Source organism: Stegodyphus dumicola, chromosome 11, assembly GCF_044657685.1.
Source record: "Stegodyphus dumicola isolate Sdum_Otavi_A_Nest chromosome 11, ASM4465768v1".
In the NCBI taxonomy this organism is placed as follows: Eukaryota; Metazoa; Arthropoda; class Arachnida; order Araneae; family Eresidae; genus Stegodyphus; species Stegodyphus dumicola.
This window is the reverse complement of record NC_140778.1, coordinates 95,076,514-95,095,220: the sequence shown is the minus strand read 5'-3', so window position 1 is coordinate 95,095,220 and position 18,707 is coordinate 95,076,514.

Below are 18,707 nucleotides of genomic sequence, written 5' to 3'. Positions count from 1 at the left end.
ATTCAGGAAATGTTAAAGAACAAAATAATAACGCCCATAAATAGTGAGTACGCGAGTCCAGTCGTACTATGTAAGAAAAAGAACGAGTTTCCTTCTTCGGATAAAAGGGCTTGAAGGTTTGCTATCGATTACAGAAAACTTAATAGTATTACTAAATTCCCAGTTTACCCTTTGCCGGTTATAGAGGAAATTATTAGAAAGATTAAATCTACAAGATACATGACTACTTTGGACTTAACGTCTGGCTACTATCAAATAGCTATCAGACCCGAAGACGTACATAAAACCGCGTTTATAACAAAATCGGGCACTTATGCATTTTTACGCATGCACTTTGGGTTGTGTTGGGCCCCATCAACATTCCAGAGAGCTATTCATTGTTCATATGGACATTGTTCTAAAGTTTGTCCTAGGAAAATCGACTTTAATCTATCTAGATGATATAATTCTAACGAGTAGTACGTTGGAACAACATATAAAAGATCTAGAAGAAGATTTTAAATTATTAAAAGAGGCCGGTCTTACAATTAACGCCCCAAAATGCAAGTTCGCAACTAAAGAACTTAAATATCTGGGTTATAAAATTTCGCAAAAGGGTATAGAAACTCAAGATTCAAAAATAAAAGCAATCAAAAATTTCCCACCTCCCAACACCGTGAAGAAACTTTCTTCTTTCCTTGGGTTATGTTCTTATTATCGGCCATTCATAAAAGATTTTGCTAATATTGTTGAACACTTGTTAGTAATTAAAAGAAAGAAAAGTAAATTGTAAAAATGCATGTACGTCTGTATACCTACATGAGTCACTTTCTCTCTCTCTTGATCTATCTATATATATGTGTGCGTGTGTGTGTGTATTTAAAGTATAAATTTTTAACTAAAAATATGCTATTCTATGAATCTAACAAACATTTTAACTACAAATTAGGTTAAGAAAACCATGCGCAATTAATAAAGTAATTAATAAAGCAACCTAATAGGATCCTTAATAGCTGTGTTACCAAAGAAAACACGATCCTGCAACTTCAACTTTAAAACAGTGTGAGAGGTATTGCATAGACTCAGTTTAATTGAAGCAAAAAGATTTACTCCGCAAAATAACACAGACTTATATTTGCGAAAGAGCAGAATACTTTGAATATAAAATACTTATTTTAAAACAAGCGAAACGCGACATACCACAATAAGATAGCTTAGTAACGAAGTAATTGTACTTTCTTTGTACTGACTTTAACCTTCACAGTAACCCTTTGGTGATAAATCGAAATCGAGGATAATGCGTCTATTTTGAGAACAGTGGGAAGAGATTTAGATTAGCCTGGCAACACGAAATAAATGTGAAGAATCATCTTGCTTCTTGCTTTCAGCTGCAGAGCTTCTTATTATTTTCATTGAACAAGGTGTCGAAACACTATTTTTTGATGATAAGAATTTCTTTAGTTTTCAGTTTTTTTGGACAGATGTTCAGTTTTTTTTTGACAGATGTTCAGTTTTTTTTTGGACAGACTTATGCATTTTTACGCATGCCCTTTGGGTTGTGTAGGGCCCCATCAACATTCCAGAGAGCTATGGGTATTGTTCTAAAGCCTGTCCTAGGAAAATCGACTTTAATCTATCTAGATGATATAATTATAACGAGTAGTACGTTGGAACAACATATTAAAGATCTAGAAGAAGTTTTTAAATTATTAAAAGAGGCCGGTCTTACAATTAACGCCTCAAAATGCAAGTTCGCAACTAAAGAACTTAAATATCTGGGTTATAAAATTTCGCAAAAGGGTATAGAAACTCAAGATTCAAAAATAAAAGCAATCAAGAATTTCCCACCTCCCAACACCGTCAAGAAACTTTCTTCTTTCCTTGGTTTATGTTCTTATTATCGGCCATTCATAAAAGATTTTGCTAATATTGTTGAACCCTTGTTAGTAATTAAAAGAAAGAAAAGTAAATTCGCGTGGACAGCAGAAGCAAATACCGCATTCGAAAGGTTAAAAGAAGCGCTTATCAATGCCCCTGTTTTGAAATTCCCGGAGGGGTACGAAAACCTGGAAATTGCAGCAGATGCGGCGGACTATGCTGTGGGTGCGGTTCTTATGCAAAATGGCCATCCTTTGGCATTTTTTAGTAAAACGTTGAATCATACACAAAGGAATTATACAGCTACAGAGAGAGAAACATTAGCCGTATTAATGGCTTACACAAATTTCGAGTTTATTTCGGCAAAGCGCCAGTAACAGTCTTTTCGAATCCTGCGGCTGTTGGTAGACTTTACTCGGGGAAAAACCTAACGCCCAGGTTAATAAGATGGGCTTTAAAACTCCAAGAATATAATCTCATGATCAAATATAAACCGGGTAAGGAAAACAATGTAGCTGACGCACTTTCTCGTATAAAACTGGACGATGAAGGCAATGAACTTAAATGCGCTGTGTTGACTTCAAAAATTTTAGATTCTAGAGATACAATTATTGCTGAATTGAAAGCTGATCCTGAATTTGGAAGTATCTATGCGTATTTGAAAGACCCCGAAAGCTTTGAACACACAGATATCGATGCGATAAGAAATAGACATGCGACATGCGACGGAGGACGTGGCACCACCCCTCTACCAATACGGTTAATCGGTATAGCGCCACGTCCACCTTTATCTAGATAACCATACGTGTTCATTGTGCAAATATACTAATATATAAACATACATACAAATTTGGTACTTCATACAGTGGCGTTAAAGCTAATTAATGTTAGACACTGGATAATACATTGCCATGTTACAACGTGTATGCAAAAGCATGGATACGATAGCATATATACATAATGTGTGTACTCATATGTTGAGTACACTATGACCCTTTGAAGCATTATCATTAGATTACAGAAGACATGTACATACTGAAATATTAGGTGCACAATTTTATGCTGGAATAAGTAATTAGTACAGTGAATTAAAAGTTAGACCCTAGATTAGTACTGTGTAGTACAGTGTCTTTGGTGCAATTAATTTTAGAGTGGGGCTCTAGTTAGTTCTTTGCGATACGGTGCCGTGTTACAGGATAAAATTTGCAGATGCATAGTTACATTATCATATATACAGAACATAAATTCATATACATATATACAGACACATTCGGTACATGATTATTCAGTGCGTAATAGATGTATATTAACTATACATTGCCAAGATATGTGATAACACTAGTAGATACATGGTTACAATTACATATAAACAAGGACATACACAATTACATATAGACAAAAGCGTATATACGCTTATATTTTGGTACACAATAGTCATTGGTGACATAAACATTTCGTACTTACTTCATATAATAAAACTCTAGATCCATAAAATAATGTTATAACTAGTAATAGGTGCTTATTTAATTTCATAATAGGACATTATGTTGATATTTTGCCTTATTGTGTCACGTTACGTAGAAATGTATGCGGGTGCATGTGTACAGCTTCCTATTTACAATGCTATACTGTTTTCCTATTTACAATGCTTATATCATTCGATTTCATAATCAATAGGTACATGGCACATTTATATACATGAGCAGATGGTACATTGTAGAGTGCCGTTGAGGATAATTGATGCAATTAATTTTATAGTATTTTAAAAATAATGCATTTATACGCAATTATAGGGTGCATAATTGTCATTGGGTACATATACAACAGGCGCATAATACATATACATATTCATATATTAGTTTCTTAATACAATGCTAGGGCAAGTAATTGGTGCTGTTATTTTTACATGTTACATGATGCTGTAGGCGATTGGATGGATAAACTAATATATATACTAATATACACATACACAGTTTTTAGGCACATAATAATTTCTAGATTCTCAGACATTAGGTACATGGTATACATATACATATATAAACAGATGGTTCATAATACAGTGCTATGGAAAGTAATAAATGCAGTTAATTTTATAGTAAAATTCTAGTTTAACACTATGCGAAACGGCTTCATGTTACACAGTGTTAAATACTGACGCATGAATACAGTAATATTTCTACTTGTTAATACTATATATATAAAAATATACAAATATTTTTAGGTGCATACTTAACATAGGATACATAATTATTAGATGCACTATGCATATACGTACATAATAAATAAGATAGTACAATGCTGGAACAATTCATTGGTGCTGTTAGTTTTAGTGTAAGATCCTAGTTTAACGCTATGTGGTACAGTGCCATACTACAGGATGATATGCGCGGAGCCATGGATGCAGTTATATACATACTAAAACACGTATACACAATTATTAGGCACGCAGTAATCATTGGATTTATAAGCATTATATACATGGTACATATACAGACGATACATAATATATAAACAAATATATATATAATAATAATGCTATAGAAGTTAGTTAATGCAATGGGGTTTTTAGAATTAAGACTTTTGATTAACACTATGCGGTAAAGTGTCATGTTGCGTGATGTTATATTCGGATGCATGGTTACATTATCATATATACGAGGATATATATACATATTATTAGGCACATAGTAATCATTATGCTCACAATCTTAATGCACATAGTGCCTTAGTCTCGTGGACTTGAAAGTACGTAATAAGGTTCAAATGGTGCTATTAATTTGATGATGCTAAATAATATTAATACAATAATACAGAAATGATTAATACAGTTAATGATCAATACAGTAACATTTATACTAGAATATATATATACAAGTACAAGGCGCATAATTACATTGAGTATAGAAGCATTGGGTGCATTATACATATACATGCATAAAACATAACTGCATGGTGATGGTACTTAAGATACATTTATAAACAGGTACAGATGGTCCTTATTTACATATTGCGGTACAGATAATAGACATAATTCGTTTGGTTGGCATAATGCAAATTGATTAAATAGTTTATTCTTGCTATATTACTAGGAGTGTTGGACACTCCTTACGATAATTCACAGTTATTTTGTGGTGCTGGTAGTTGGTGCTAGACACTGAATTACTATTCGTCTATATGGCTAAGTATGGCACAGGTCTGTGTTAAGATCGGCCAGTTTATCCATTAAAAGCCCTATTTTTCTAACCAAGTGCCTCTGTTTTATCAAAAACTTACAGAAAGCTTGTCGATTGGTCGACGGAAGGTTGATGTGTAGCCCTTCTGTAAGGGGACAGGAGGTTAGATAATGCTCCGGAGAGCCAGTCTGTCCACAGGCGCACTGGCTAGTGTTACTTATCCCGCGTTTGTTAAAGTACTCGGGAAATGGTCCGTGACCCGTAATGTATCTTACCAATTGCATGTTTGCAAAATTTTTGGTAGTGTCCACGTAGCTGACATGGAAACAAGTCCGTCGGCCGGTATCGCTGTTATCCCATGTCTGCTGCCATTTCCCGATTGCCTTTAAGCGCAATGTTCTTTTCAGGTAAGACACTGGCCATGGGATGTTGATTTGCTGAGATGTTGCTCCTGTGGCAGCTTCTTTGGCTAGATGGTCAGCCAACTCATTGCCGTGGTGGCCGGCATGCGCTTTGATCCATTCAAGTCTTGCATGGAGTTGGGAATTTTTTCGCAAATCTTCCTGTATTCCCTGAATAATATCGGAGGGGTGGTCAGGGTTTCCTATTGCGTATAGCGAAGAAAGACTGTCTGTCTTTATTGTAGCGTTGCGGGAGTGGTGGGATTGCAGGTAGCGGATTGCTTGCGCAATTGCCACTGCTTCTCCCTGAAAAACGCTATTAAATTGCCTTAGTTGACCCTTCCATTGATCTATGACTGTATCTTGCAGCATGACCACATAGGCACTTCCCACGTTTTCGTCTATCTTCGAACCGTAGGTGAAGATAGTAATCTGTGCTGGACGGTGGGCCGTAGTTGGATTGGTAATTATGCTTATTCCGGTGCCTTTGGCTGCTGGATGGATTTTCAGAGGGCAGCATTGAGCTTCATAGTCCTCTGGATTAAAATATTCTTCCTCAAAGATGACAGGTCTTTTAAGCTGCAGGACGATTTGTCTTGCTGCCTCCTCTTCGACACGGATGTGTAGGGGAAGAAGGCCAGCCAGCACGTTGATCGCGTCTGAAGACGTCGTGCGGTAGGCTCTAGTGATACCCAGTGCAAAAGGTCTTTGAATGGTAGAAAGGTGTTTAATTTTCCTGCTTTGCATTGGGTGAGCCCATACTGCTGCTGCATAAGTGACTATCTTTTCCACCACTGTGGTGAAGAGGACCTTCTGAATATGAGGATTGAGGCCCCATTTGTGGCCATGAAATAATGGCATTTGCTTCGCTATTGTCACTGTTCTAATTTTGATGTCCTGGATGTGTGGTATCCAGGTCATCTTGTGGTCGAACGTAAGGCCCAAATATTTTAGTTGATTGACTATTTGTATCCTCTGATTGTTGATCTTAATGGTTGGTCTTCTTGAAAGAGAACCTCCCTTTTTAGGTATTAATAACACTTTGGATTTGTGCTCTGCAATTTTCAGTTTAAGGTTGTCACATAGGGCATAGAATTGTTGGCACACTTCGTTACAGTGAGTCTCTAATTCTCTTCGGGTTCGACGTTTCACTATTAGCGCTGCATCGTCTGCGTAGGCGTAGATCTTTGTGTGCGCTGGCCATGTAGCTGTTAAAACTTCGTTGAAAGTTAGATTCCACAGGCGTGGACGAGCGCACGACCCTTGTGGACAGCCTCTCGTCTTCTCCTGTTCTATTATGCCTGAGTTATGAACTGCTAGTAGTCTTCTATCCTGTAGATAGTTGCTTAGCATCTTATACAGGTTGCTCGGACATTTTGCCTTCCGCAGAGCCTGTTTGATAGCCGGCCACCATAATGTATCAAAAGCGTTTTTGAGATCTATGCTTATCATGACAGTATGGTGGCCGCTATGTCGATTCTCTAAAATTGCTTCTCTAATGTCGAAGAGTAGGTGGACTGTACAAGTGCCCGTCCTAAACCCGTATTGTCTCAGACTTAAGAATCCTTGCGTGTGTAAATGGTACCGTAGCCTGTTCATGATAATCCTTTCTAGTACCTTACCCATTACCGATAAGAGACAGATAGGACGAAAGGATGTGGCCTCGGCTGGGTTCCGGTTCTTTTTCAGAAATAAAATAACTTGCCCTATCTTGTATGGTTTTGGGAATATACCTGCTGACAGAAGCTTGTTGAAATAGTCAACAAAGAATTTAGGGTGAGTTTTGATCGTTGCTTTGGTGATAGCATAGTCCCTCTCATCGGGCCCAGGGGCTTTCTTGCGCGGCAGAGTGGCAAGAACTTTTTGAAGTTCATTAATTGTAATATCCGGGTCTGTTGGGGTGTCCAGTGTGGTTGTTACTGTCCTGAGAAGAGCCTGTTCTGTTGTGTCCTGCTGTACATCATCTTTGCAGAAAACTGCGTTTAGGAGCGTACGTAGGGTGTCTGCCGTGTACTCCTGACTGTTGGTGATTGAGAGAAGGATCTGTAGCTGCGAAGGTTTAAAAATTTTACCGGTAGCTATTTTGTGGTGAATACCATACGTCTTTTTTGCTTGGGAGCAGAATTCCCTCCAGGAAGTAATCTTAGCCTGAATAATCATCTTTTTGTACCGCGCCCGCTCCCGTTGAAATATGGTGAGGGTGTTGGACTATCTCCAACCGTCTTTCGCTTTTGAGTTTTCTTCGCAGTGCTCTGCACTTTCGTTGCTGTATTCTGAGCGCACTTGACCACCAGTGAATGCCTTGGAGTCTCTTAGATTTTCTAAGAGGGAGATTTTCATTACATATGGCTTGCATTGTTTCTTGTAATGTTACGGAGAAGTCTTCTAAGCCTGCTGACGTGTTAGCTAGTTGGAGCGAAGGTTCGAGGCGCATTAGCTGCACTTTAATTTTCTTCGTAAATGTTGTTAATTTTCGGCCAGGAAGGTTATAGCGTTTGATCATGGACACGGAGGTGGTCTGCGATATAGAGAAGGTAATGAACTTGTGATCACTGAGGCTCTCTTCCTCTTCGACTTTCCAGTCCTGCAAAAGAGGTGCTACGTGCAGAGTGGTCAGGGTGAGGTCTGGCCATCCCTGCGCAAAGACCCTGTCGAAGGATGGTGGTGCATCTGCTGTATTCTGGACTATTAGATTACTTGAGGATATGAAGTCCTCTAGTTCTCTCCCTTTCGGGTCTGTAGTTCGATATCCCCAGGCCGTATTATGTGAATTGTAATCGCCTGCGAAGATCATATTTGGGATTTTAAATCGATGTATGACACTTTGGATGAATCTTGTCGTCGGGCCAATATCCGCTGTTGGAGGAGAATAGATCGACGCTAAGATAACAGGGAAGGAATGTACTTCTACGAGCACTGCTACATGATCTTGATCGAGTGAGATAGATGGAGACCACTCTGGATTACAGCTTATTATTATAGCTCTTGGTTGATGGTCGTGATTGGAAATTTGAAATACTGTCCATTGCAATGGAAAACTTGCTGCCGCGCCATCGCGGGTATATGGCTCTTGACCTATGATAAAGTCTATTTTATTATCAATTGCGAATTGCACTGTGTGAGCGACCGCAGCCCTGGCTCGCTGCATATTGATTTGTAAAAATCTGATGGGTTCTTCGTTTGAGTTAAACACTGTATTTATCTGAACGTTTTACGCTTGTTGACTTTCGCAATTACGTGGTGTGTTGTTATTAATATTGGGTGATGCTGCGGATGTAGGCAGCTGCTCACTGGTATTCTGCGCATTCAGTTGCGTAGGCTGGGTGCCTACAGTCGTGCATGGTTCCATGTCTATCGTTTGCATCACGGCAGTTAATACATTCTGGTAGTTCTGCTTTGCAGTTTTTGACATTGTGCGGTCCGGCGCAGTAGGCACAGAAGTTCTTGCATGTGCATTTATTCTGGGTATGTCCGAGCTGCTGGCACTTGTAGCAGCGACGGATGCCCAGGTACTCTGTGATTGCGTGTGCGTGCCAGCCTCTGAAAATTCGTCTTGCCCTAAGAACTGCCGAAAGGATGGACGGTTGGCACTCCAAAACCCATTTGACTCGCTTTGGGTTCCGTTCTCGGAGTCTGAAGAGCGCTTTGATGCCTGTGGATGGGATTTCTGCTGTTGCAGCGATTTCCCCGATGAGTTCCTCGGGCATGATGTTGTCCGGGACGCTATGAACTGTGCAGCGTGGCTTTCTTCTTTGCCGTCTTTGCAGATCAATCTCAAGGTTAGCATTTTGTAATTTCCCTTCTAATTGATCTATGTCTTTAGTTGATTTGCAAAAGACCTCTAACTCTCCTTTCGATGTTGAGGAGATATGCTCCACCGCAATTTGTAGGCTGCTAATCGGGGCTTTTTCTTGGAGCTCCTTCCTGAGTTGTGCTTCTCTCTTCTTACCAGTAGGCTTTATTATTAAACTAGGCCTCTGTATTAGTTTCACTACTTCTGCAAAAGAGCGTGGGGGTGGCTAATGTATAACTGTTGATGTTGCTGCGTAAGAAACTGAAGCACTCAGTGCAGGAAGATCGCTCGAGGTTGTAGAAATCTGTGCGCGTACTGCTTCGCAACAGACGAAGGTGGATGTGTTGACCCCAATTTCAATTGTCTTAGGCTTCAGTGTGTATTCGGGCCTTCTAGAACTAGCCCTTGTAGAACTTCTAACGACTTTTGTATGCGTATCTTTACGTCGTTTGGCAAGAGGTACTTGTTCCTTCTGCATGTCGCCGAGGCCTGTCTGATATCTTCTGCTAATGCTACGATTTTCTCTGCGTGCGTCCGATCTGAAGAAAGTAAGGCAAAAGGGTCTAGTATGCCATTGATAGGGGTATGGTCTTCTTCAGTCGGTACAGCAGATTTTCGTCGCATGGCAAGGAGCACTATTCAATATTGCAACACTATTCAAAATTGATGTCACACAACACTGATTCTTAACATTCACGAATATGATAGAGAGGTATGCCATTGTGTTTGAAAATGCAGTTGATTGCACAGTTCAGTAATACAGGGAATATTATCAAGATAGCAGTACTGAACAAAAAAAATAATAATAGTTCAAAGTTCGGTACAGGGTATTACTGCATTAAAGTTCAGTCAGTGTCACAGATAGAACTAACTCATTTCAGTGAGAAATATGTTACACTGTGGACTATTAAAAGTCTAGTGTAAATAAAGAACTTGTTGCTTTGATGCAGGTTCTAATGTATGTGTGGCATACACTATATTAAAATAACACTATCACTATAGCAGTACAGATAACAAAGTGACACTATAATTAGGGTAGGCTGTGAGTAAGTACAATTTAAAGCCTAGTAAGAAAGCCTAGTAGTAAGCCTAGTAAGAAAGTCACACCTGGGTATATCACACCTGGGGATGTCAGTGTATTATACCTTGCACTAACCACAAAATGTTCTGAAGTGTAGTTTGAGATTGTTAATATACGGGCCTACTGCTCCCTGTTTATCTCAGAATGCAAGAAAGATGAGGTAGTTTTACCTCAGTAGATTAATATTACAGTTAGTAGTATACAAGGATTATTCATTGACCATCTAGTAAAAGAACCGTGGTTGGAGAAATTCCTCTAAGTCCACTATGTGTCGGGAAAACTAAGAAAGAAGAAGGATGGACACTGAGAACAGATGAAAGAAACAAATTAGAAAGGGGGCAAGAAAGAGGGGGGTCGAAGAGAATAGTAGATGAAATTGTTAATAAGGGAGAAGAAGTGAAGTCAAACTGTGGTGGAGTGGAAACTTTGGGTTAAATAGTTACTGAGTAATAAGAGAAATAAAAAAGGGGGTTAAAATCAAAAGGGGAGAAAGAAGGGTCGTAGAGAAAAGTGAGAGGTAAAATCGGAGAGATAATAAGGAGGGAAGACAAACGAAGGTGGAATGGAGGCTCTAGGTGGTGTGTCTGCTGAGTTGTTAGAGAAATAAAAAGTGGGGGTTGTGAATTAAAAGGGGGAAAGAAGAAGGGTAGGGGCTTATAACTTCTTAACTATAAGTAAGGTGTCTACGAAAAGGGAATTTTGTGTAGAGAGTGAATAAAAAGAAAAGAAGGTGTAAAAATGTTACAGGGAACAGCTGCAAGAGAAATAAAACGTAATTAAATACAATTAAACGTAATTAAAATAGGAATAGCACTGAAACTAATGGAGTTAGAGAAGAGGGGGAACTGGGGATGTCAATAGGAAGGAAAGGGGAACCTGTGTATGTAATTTTGTGGGGCTAGCTTGGGTTTAAAAAATTGGGGGGCTTAGCGTATGATTAGTCTAAAAAGTGTTCCTGTGTGTGGGGTACTTATCCCTAAAATTTTCCTTTATAATTCTGGTATGAGACTTAGAAAAATTTCTCCGTTGAACAAAAATGCACTAGTGAACACATTTTGCAGGGTAATAAAACCATTAAAAAAGCACAATAATTGCAAATAAACACATAATATGTTTAAAAAATAAATACAGCATGAGGAAAAAAAATCAAATAGAGCTAAATTATAGTTTTAGATCATAAATTAATATGCCTTTAAAACGTTGTATAACACAATACTATCACAGAATACTAAAAATATGGGCAAAATAGCTAAGTACAAATTATAAACAAACACACGTGGTGGATAAAACTCATATATCCCACATTGGAAAATTATTTAAAAATAATTTGATAGCTATCGGAGACCTAAAATACCATTAGTGCTTTGTACTATAAGTATAAAGTTGTGAAAAAAATACTATTATTGACACATATGTATTCAGTTTTTAGTAATAGCCCTTTGAAAGTACCTATTTAGCACAAAAACTACCAGCTCTTGTGAAAACCCGGTTGTGTAAGTCCCTGTTATGCAAATCGGAACCAGAGGCTATTTCAAATTTACAAATTAATTTTTAATAATTTAATTAAAAGTGATATCAAAAATCTGGTTCGATAAGTCTTCCAGATCAGACTTAATGTAACTAAATAAAAAAAATTTAAGTTTCTAGGATAATATTAAAATTTTGACATAATGTATAGAAATAGGCTGTATAAAAAAGCAGTTACATAGAACAGAACCAGCTGCCTCTATACTATTGAATGAACAGAACTTACAGCATTAAATTCACATATAAATGATATTAAAACTGAATACGCTCTTACTACTAACAACAAATGAGCATTATCAAGAATTTGAAGTAGGATTAAATAATAAGATTTAGTTATATTCAGTAATCAAGACCACAGAATCAAAAGTTAAAATACAAAGTGCCTGTTACTAGGCTCTATCGAACTGTGCATACCACCTTAGTCAAGGTCGAGTTGTTGTTGTTGACAATATGGCTGACGCAAAATGAAGCTGGTCAGTTATTCAATGTTACTCAATTTTTTTTTTCACAGCTCAATAGATAGAATGTAAGAAGCCTACCTTGGCAATGATAAGACGAACATGGTAATCAAATGTAATCCTGGGTAATGAATTTTAAACACTTTTATCAATGATTTCTTGGACTTAGAATAAATTTCGTAAGGTTAACATATTACACAACACTGTTGACACACACAGAAGAGACGCTACGAAGACAAGAACAATGGACGAAGAACAAAAACACTAATTTCACAAAAACCACTAGACGCGCAAACACATAACTTATATCAAAATACTCCTCCAACACTCACTCAACTTAAAAACAACTTTTCTATCACTTTTAATTAAAATTTCCGCTAATTACAGGGAATAATTGCGGAGCGCTTTCAGACACGTCTTACTCCATCGGCGGACTTTGGACTAAACGATAAAAAATAGAGCAGAAAACTATGAAATAATAGATAATTTATTATTTTATACGAAAACAACAAACGAAAATCTCGAATACAAACCAGTCATCCCAGCCTCGCTTCGATTAAGCATTTTGAAGTAATTACACGACGCGAAAACAGCGGGTCATTTAGGGGTCAGAAAGACTTTAAAAAGGGTACGCGAGGCGGTATATTTCCCGCAATTATACAAAATAGTAACTGCGTATGTCAGGTTCTGCAATAAATGTCAGTTAATAAATGATATTAATTACAGCCCGGCCGTTACATTCGCGCTACATTTCCGAATGAAATTTTAGGCATAGATCTTCTTGGTCCTTTCCCCCAGAGTGAGTCAAATAAAAATCGTTTTCTTTTAGTAATTGTAGATCATTTTTCAAAATGGCCAGAAATTCTTCCACTTAAACGCGCGTCAGCCAAAACAGTCGCAGATGCATTCTTACACAGATACATTTTAAAATACGGTGCACCGATAAAAGTCATTAGCGATAACGGTAAACAATTCGTTAGCCAAATATTTGAAAACATATGCACTGGACTTGGCATATGCCGTATCAAAATGGTTCCGTATAGACCACAGGCAAACATAGCAGAAGGAGTTAATAAAAACATTGTAAAAATAATTCGAAGTTATGTTAGCACACATCACAAGCGCTGGGATGGCTACATAAATGTGTTAGCTTATGCTTTAAGAACGGCAAATCACGATACTACGGGAAAACCCCAGCAGAATTATTTTTAGGACGAAAGTTAATTACGCTATTAGATAAATTATTCTTTGTGCAACAAAGAGAGCAAGAATTTAAACAGAAAGATGTGCAAACACTTATTGACCAGGCGGTTAAAAGCTCGGATACGGGAAGAAATAGACAAAAGTTATACTATGATAGAAAACGCCGTGAAGCAGATTTTAAAGTTGGAGATAAAGTGTTGAAGCGGAAATTTTCTTTATCAAGTGCCCCAGACAATTTTAGTGCAAACTTAGCTCCAAAATTTGAAGGCCCCTATGTAATTCAGGAAATCGAGGGAGTCGAATTGTACCTTAAGAACGAGAGAGGGGAAATCTGTAAAGCAAGTCCCGACCAGGTGAAAAATATTATAATCAAAATGATTTTGAAATCCTTAAAAGTTTCTAGCAGGACTCAAGCGTAAAAGAAGTAGAAGGTCCAGAAGTAACGTCACCAGTTCCAAAACCCAAGAAGCAGAGAACTGAAGAGAAACCTAGCTTTTGTCATGCGACGGTACCGAAAAGTCATGCGACGGTACCGAAAAGAAGAAATGAAAACGTCAGACTCCAGCATTTAAGAAATACAAGAATGCAAAGCCGCCGAGTAAAGACACTTTGGTAAAGAGGAAAACACCACTTACAACGTATCGCAGTAGAAATTCTACATCGAGGAGAACGCTTCCAGGGCCAGAGAGTCAGGTGCAAAAAAGGCCGCCGTTCCCGAGAACGAAAAGACAGCAGGAGGAACGAAAAGACCACCACCAACAGAAGAAATCCAAGCACGATTCCAGACCGGAGGACGCCAAGACCAGCCGTCCAGGGGCAAAACGGAAAAGACAGCAACCCGACGACTACCACTCCAAGAGGCCAGCATGCAGAGGGCGAAAAAGAAGAGGCAACGTGGACGACACTCGAAGGACCCTAAGGAGACGACTGACGTCGATGAAATCTATAACGTGGGAGCAGTTCTGCCAGAAGAGGATGTCGGAGTTCCAATCATCGAAAACTCAAAGATAAGTTAAAATCTTCTATAAAATTTTTTTCTTTTGTTCCGAACTGTTATGCGTAAATACAAAGTTCTATGTTTTGACGGAAGTCAATGTGTCTCGGTTGAGATTTAGTTTTCTTTTACTTTATTTAGCTAAGGCAAAAGTATTATTTTCTTTAAGTATAAAATCTAGGAACAAGCAGTTTCTGTTGGTCGAAAGACTAATTCTGTTATGTTAAAGCCAAAATCTGGCCGAAGATAAAAATAACTTCGTATTCTTGTATTAATAACAACTTTAGTTTCAGTGCCTCCAGCTTGGCGAAGAATGAGTAAAGTAAAAATTTATTTTTCTCTTATTCATTTTATGGTAAATTGTAAAAATCATATGTATTAGAATTTTGTAAATATACGTAAATGCTTGAAAGTTATGTAAAAGTAGAATTTAGTCTAGAAGCATAAAATTTTAGATGCTAAAAGGAAAGGCTGAAAAGCAATGAATTCAAATTTAAGTATTAAACTGTAGATAAAATCATGCTTTAGAGCGAAAGCCTGCATGTCTAAAGATAAATGAGGGGGAAGTTAGAATGAATGTGTTTTGTAGGGTTCTCCACCTACACTTGAATTTTAAGAATGTTAAATTAGCTCATCGAGTTGTAGAATGTCGAGTAAGGTGTGTCTATTTGGTCGTTGAATTGTAACAAATCATTGTGGTTAGGAGAAGTGTTGCAATACTAAAACACGAATATTCCCGTTTGACACCACACATGGTGGAGATCCAGGTTAAAGTTAAATTCATGTTTGAATACTTGAATGAATGTCAATTAAGCAGTAACTAAGGAAAATAAATCGTTGAAAAACAAAAACTTATTCAGTGTCAAAAAAGTGTAAATTATAATGTATTTAGAAAGATATTGATACTTATTCCTTCCAGATACTGGAAGGAAGAGAACAGATTGATTGCTGAAGTCCAGGAAAGGTTGCTGCAAGAAGAGAGAATTAAATAAGTATCTACAGAAATTTGTTCTACCTTTTGTGAGATAACAGATTTTTTTTTATGTCAACGAGGCTCTTAAAATTTCGATCAGAATTGTGGAAACTTTCCAACAGGTCGTTTCTAGGACTTGCTTTCAAGTTTACCAAATTCTGGCAGCGGCAAATGTAGGGTTTATATTTATTTTAACTAACATTTATATTAAGTCTAAACTATCTTTCCTGTTAAGCCTTACTTTCCCCTGAAATTGCCAATGCCAGAGTATGTAAATTTTAGTAAAACGCGCAAAGGATTCAAATTGTCAGCGGAAGTAATCTGAGTTAAATAGAAGGGAAACGAGTTCGAAAGTGTGTTTCTTGCCTCACGAGCGTGGAGGTGGCTAGTTAGAAATTGAAGAACCACGCGTTTAGGCCTGTGTGCTTGCCTCGGCAGATTGTTAATTTTTCAACGTAATATTCAGAAGTTTGCTGAATTATCAGCGGTATCTTAGAACGCGGTGAGGTTAGTTACGTTTAGAGAGCCTCGTAGTTAGTCACTTGTTATTATTCTTTTTTTAGTTTCTTATTTTTATTTTACCGCCGGGTCGGCGTAGTTTGCGAGCGTCAAGAGCACGCATTTGTAATTTCTAAAGTTGAATAAAAAGGGATTTAAACCCTTCTCAAGAATTTGTCTACTTTCCAGTTCATAGCAGTCACCACTATTGTTGCGTGCAGGTTGGAAGCGCGCAACATTGCTAGAGATATGGCTTATTTCATTGTAATTTTTTTTCTCTTGAAAATATAAGATAAAATATCATTACTTATACTTTGCTTTCCAGAATTTTTTTGTTTTTTGTATTCTTTTGTGTTCTTTGTTGCTCATTTCACTGATTTTAAGATACTGAAAAGTTATGAGTGGTTTTTTTAGGAAACAAAGTTCTTAACCTCCTTTATACCATTTGAATTTTTCTTAAGATTTTGCAAAGGAAAGTTGGTTAATTTATTGATTAGGATCATTAATATTTGTATTAAGGGATATTGCTTATTTCATGGTAATTTTGTTATACGTAATAACTTTTTTTATGAAGTTGTTCTGCAGAGTAAAATTCTACGCTATTTTTAAGTTTAAAGTTTGGTGTTTCTTTCAGCCATTTTCCCGGTACATTTAAAAGCCAGACGAAGGCTGACAGCTAAGCTGCTAGTATTCTGTACAAGCTTGATGTAAAACTTGTTTTATTAGATTTCCCTCCTTTCCCAACAGCACAAAGTTTCGAGATCTGGTCTCATCCGGTGGGCTAGTAATTGATTTACCCACTGCAATATTATTACTACTTTCTAATGACCCTTTTTCTAGATTTCTTCATTTCTTTTATTAACCGTTCTCCCTTTTTGTCCTCCTCACTTAAAAACTAACTTCTAAATCTCTCTTTAAAGAACTACCAGCAGGTTTATTCCTCTTCTGGCCTTCCCTCCGTGCTGTATTCGGTTAGTTATTGGGATGTATACCTGTGCAATCTTTAATGAAGCTCCAACACTTTTACCTGTACATGTCTGTACCTAAGTGAAACTGGCTCGTTTTGATGTTATACTAGCAAAACACCCAAAAAAATCTTGATTTAAATGATGATGATTTAAATAATTTAGCTGGTATTTTAAGGATGAGGATTTATACTAACTGCTGATGATTTTTTATTTAAGTTATCTTGATTATATGTTATAGTGATGAAGAATGTGATTAATTGAGTGTGATGTTAATAAAACTTTAGGTGATAGTACTTTGTATTCAGGTGATTTTATTATTTGACGACTTCAATGATGATGGTGTATATGATATATGGTTTCGATTGATTAGTATGGAATGATGATGTGATTTGTGTGATGGTGGTTTATTTTATTCTGACGATGGTGATAGTAATACGATGGTTTAAAATGATGATGTGTTTTGTGTGGTGAGGAATATTTAGATGATTTTGATGATGATATAGATTTGGCTAATGACGATTTTATAGCTGATATGATAGTGATTTATAGAATAGTTTAGAGGGTTTCGGCAGTGAAGACGATGGTTATTTATATTTAGATGCAGCGTCTAACAGTTTCTCCCACCTCAGACAAGATCTCAGTCTGCGTGCTTGTTTCCCTCGTTTTGGAAGCATCTTTGATAACCTGGGTTGGCGCTTTTTCCTTTTTGTACATTTAGAAAATATTATCATATTTATTTTTATAACCATGGGTCCAAAGAAGAAGATGATGTCTATTGAATTAAAGTGTGAAATCATAGAAAACCGTGAGCAAGGTGTGCGAGTAATTGACTTGGCAAGGATGTACGGGCGTAGCACATCAATGATATGTACTCTGCTTAAACAAAAGGAGTTGATAAAAGGTATAACGCCATCTAAGGCCGATAAAATAATGTCTAACCTCTGGACCTCTCTCCGTGAATAGATGGAGAAACTACTGATGGGGTGGGTGAGAGAGAAGCAGCTTCAAGGAGGAACCTTAACATAAAGCATCATATGTGAGAAGGCACGAGCAATTTACGGTTATTTGCTAAAGAAGATCCCACACACTTCTAAAAACGAGGAATCGGAAGACTTGTTTAAAGCCAGTTGGGCTGGCTTGACATCTTTAGGAAAAGGACCGGCATTCACTCCGTCGTCAGACATGGTGAGGCAGCAAGTTCGGATGTGAAGGCAGCTGAGGTTTACATCAAAATGTTTTCCAAACTGATACTAGCCAAAGGATACATCCCCCCAGCAAGTCTTTAACTGTGACGAGACAGGGCTTTTCTGGAAAAGGATGGCGAATAGAACTTACATAACGGCAGAGGAGAAAACGATGCCAGGTCACAAAGCATGAAGGATAGATTAACTCTAGCAATTTGCGCCAATGAGATTGGCGACTGTAAAATCAAGCCTCTGCTAGTATACCATTCGGAAAATCCCAGAGTCTTTAAGTCATATAATATTTCAAAAGAAAATCTGCCAGTTATGTGGAGGACAAATCCGAAGGCGTGGGTCACCAGGAAATTCTTTGTGGAGTGGATAAACCTGGTGTTTGGCCCTTCTGTTAAAAAATACCCACAGAAAAACAACCTACTCATGCAAGCCCTTCTCTTCCTCGACAATGCCCCTACTCACCCACCAAATCTCGAAGATTATTTACTCCAAGAGTTCAAGTTTATAAAATTTCCCTACCTACCACCCAACACCACTCCTATCCTGCAGACCATGGATCAGCAGGTGATTTCTAATTTTAAGAAA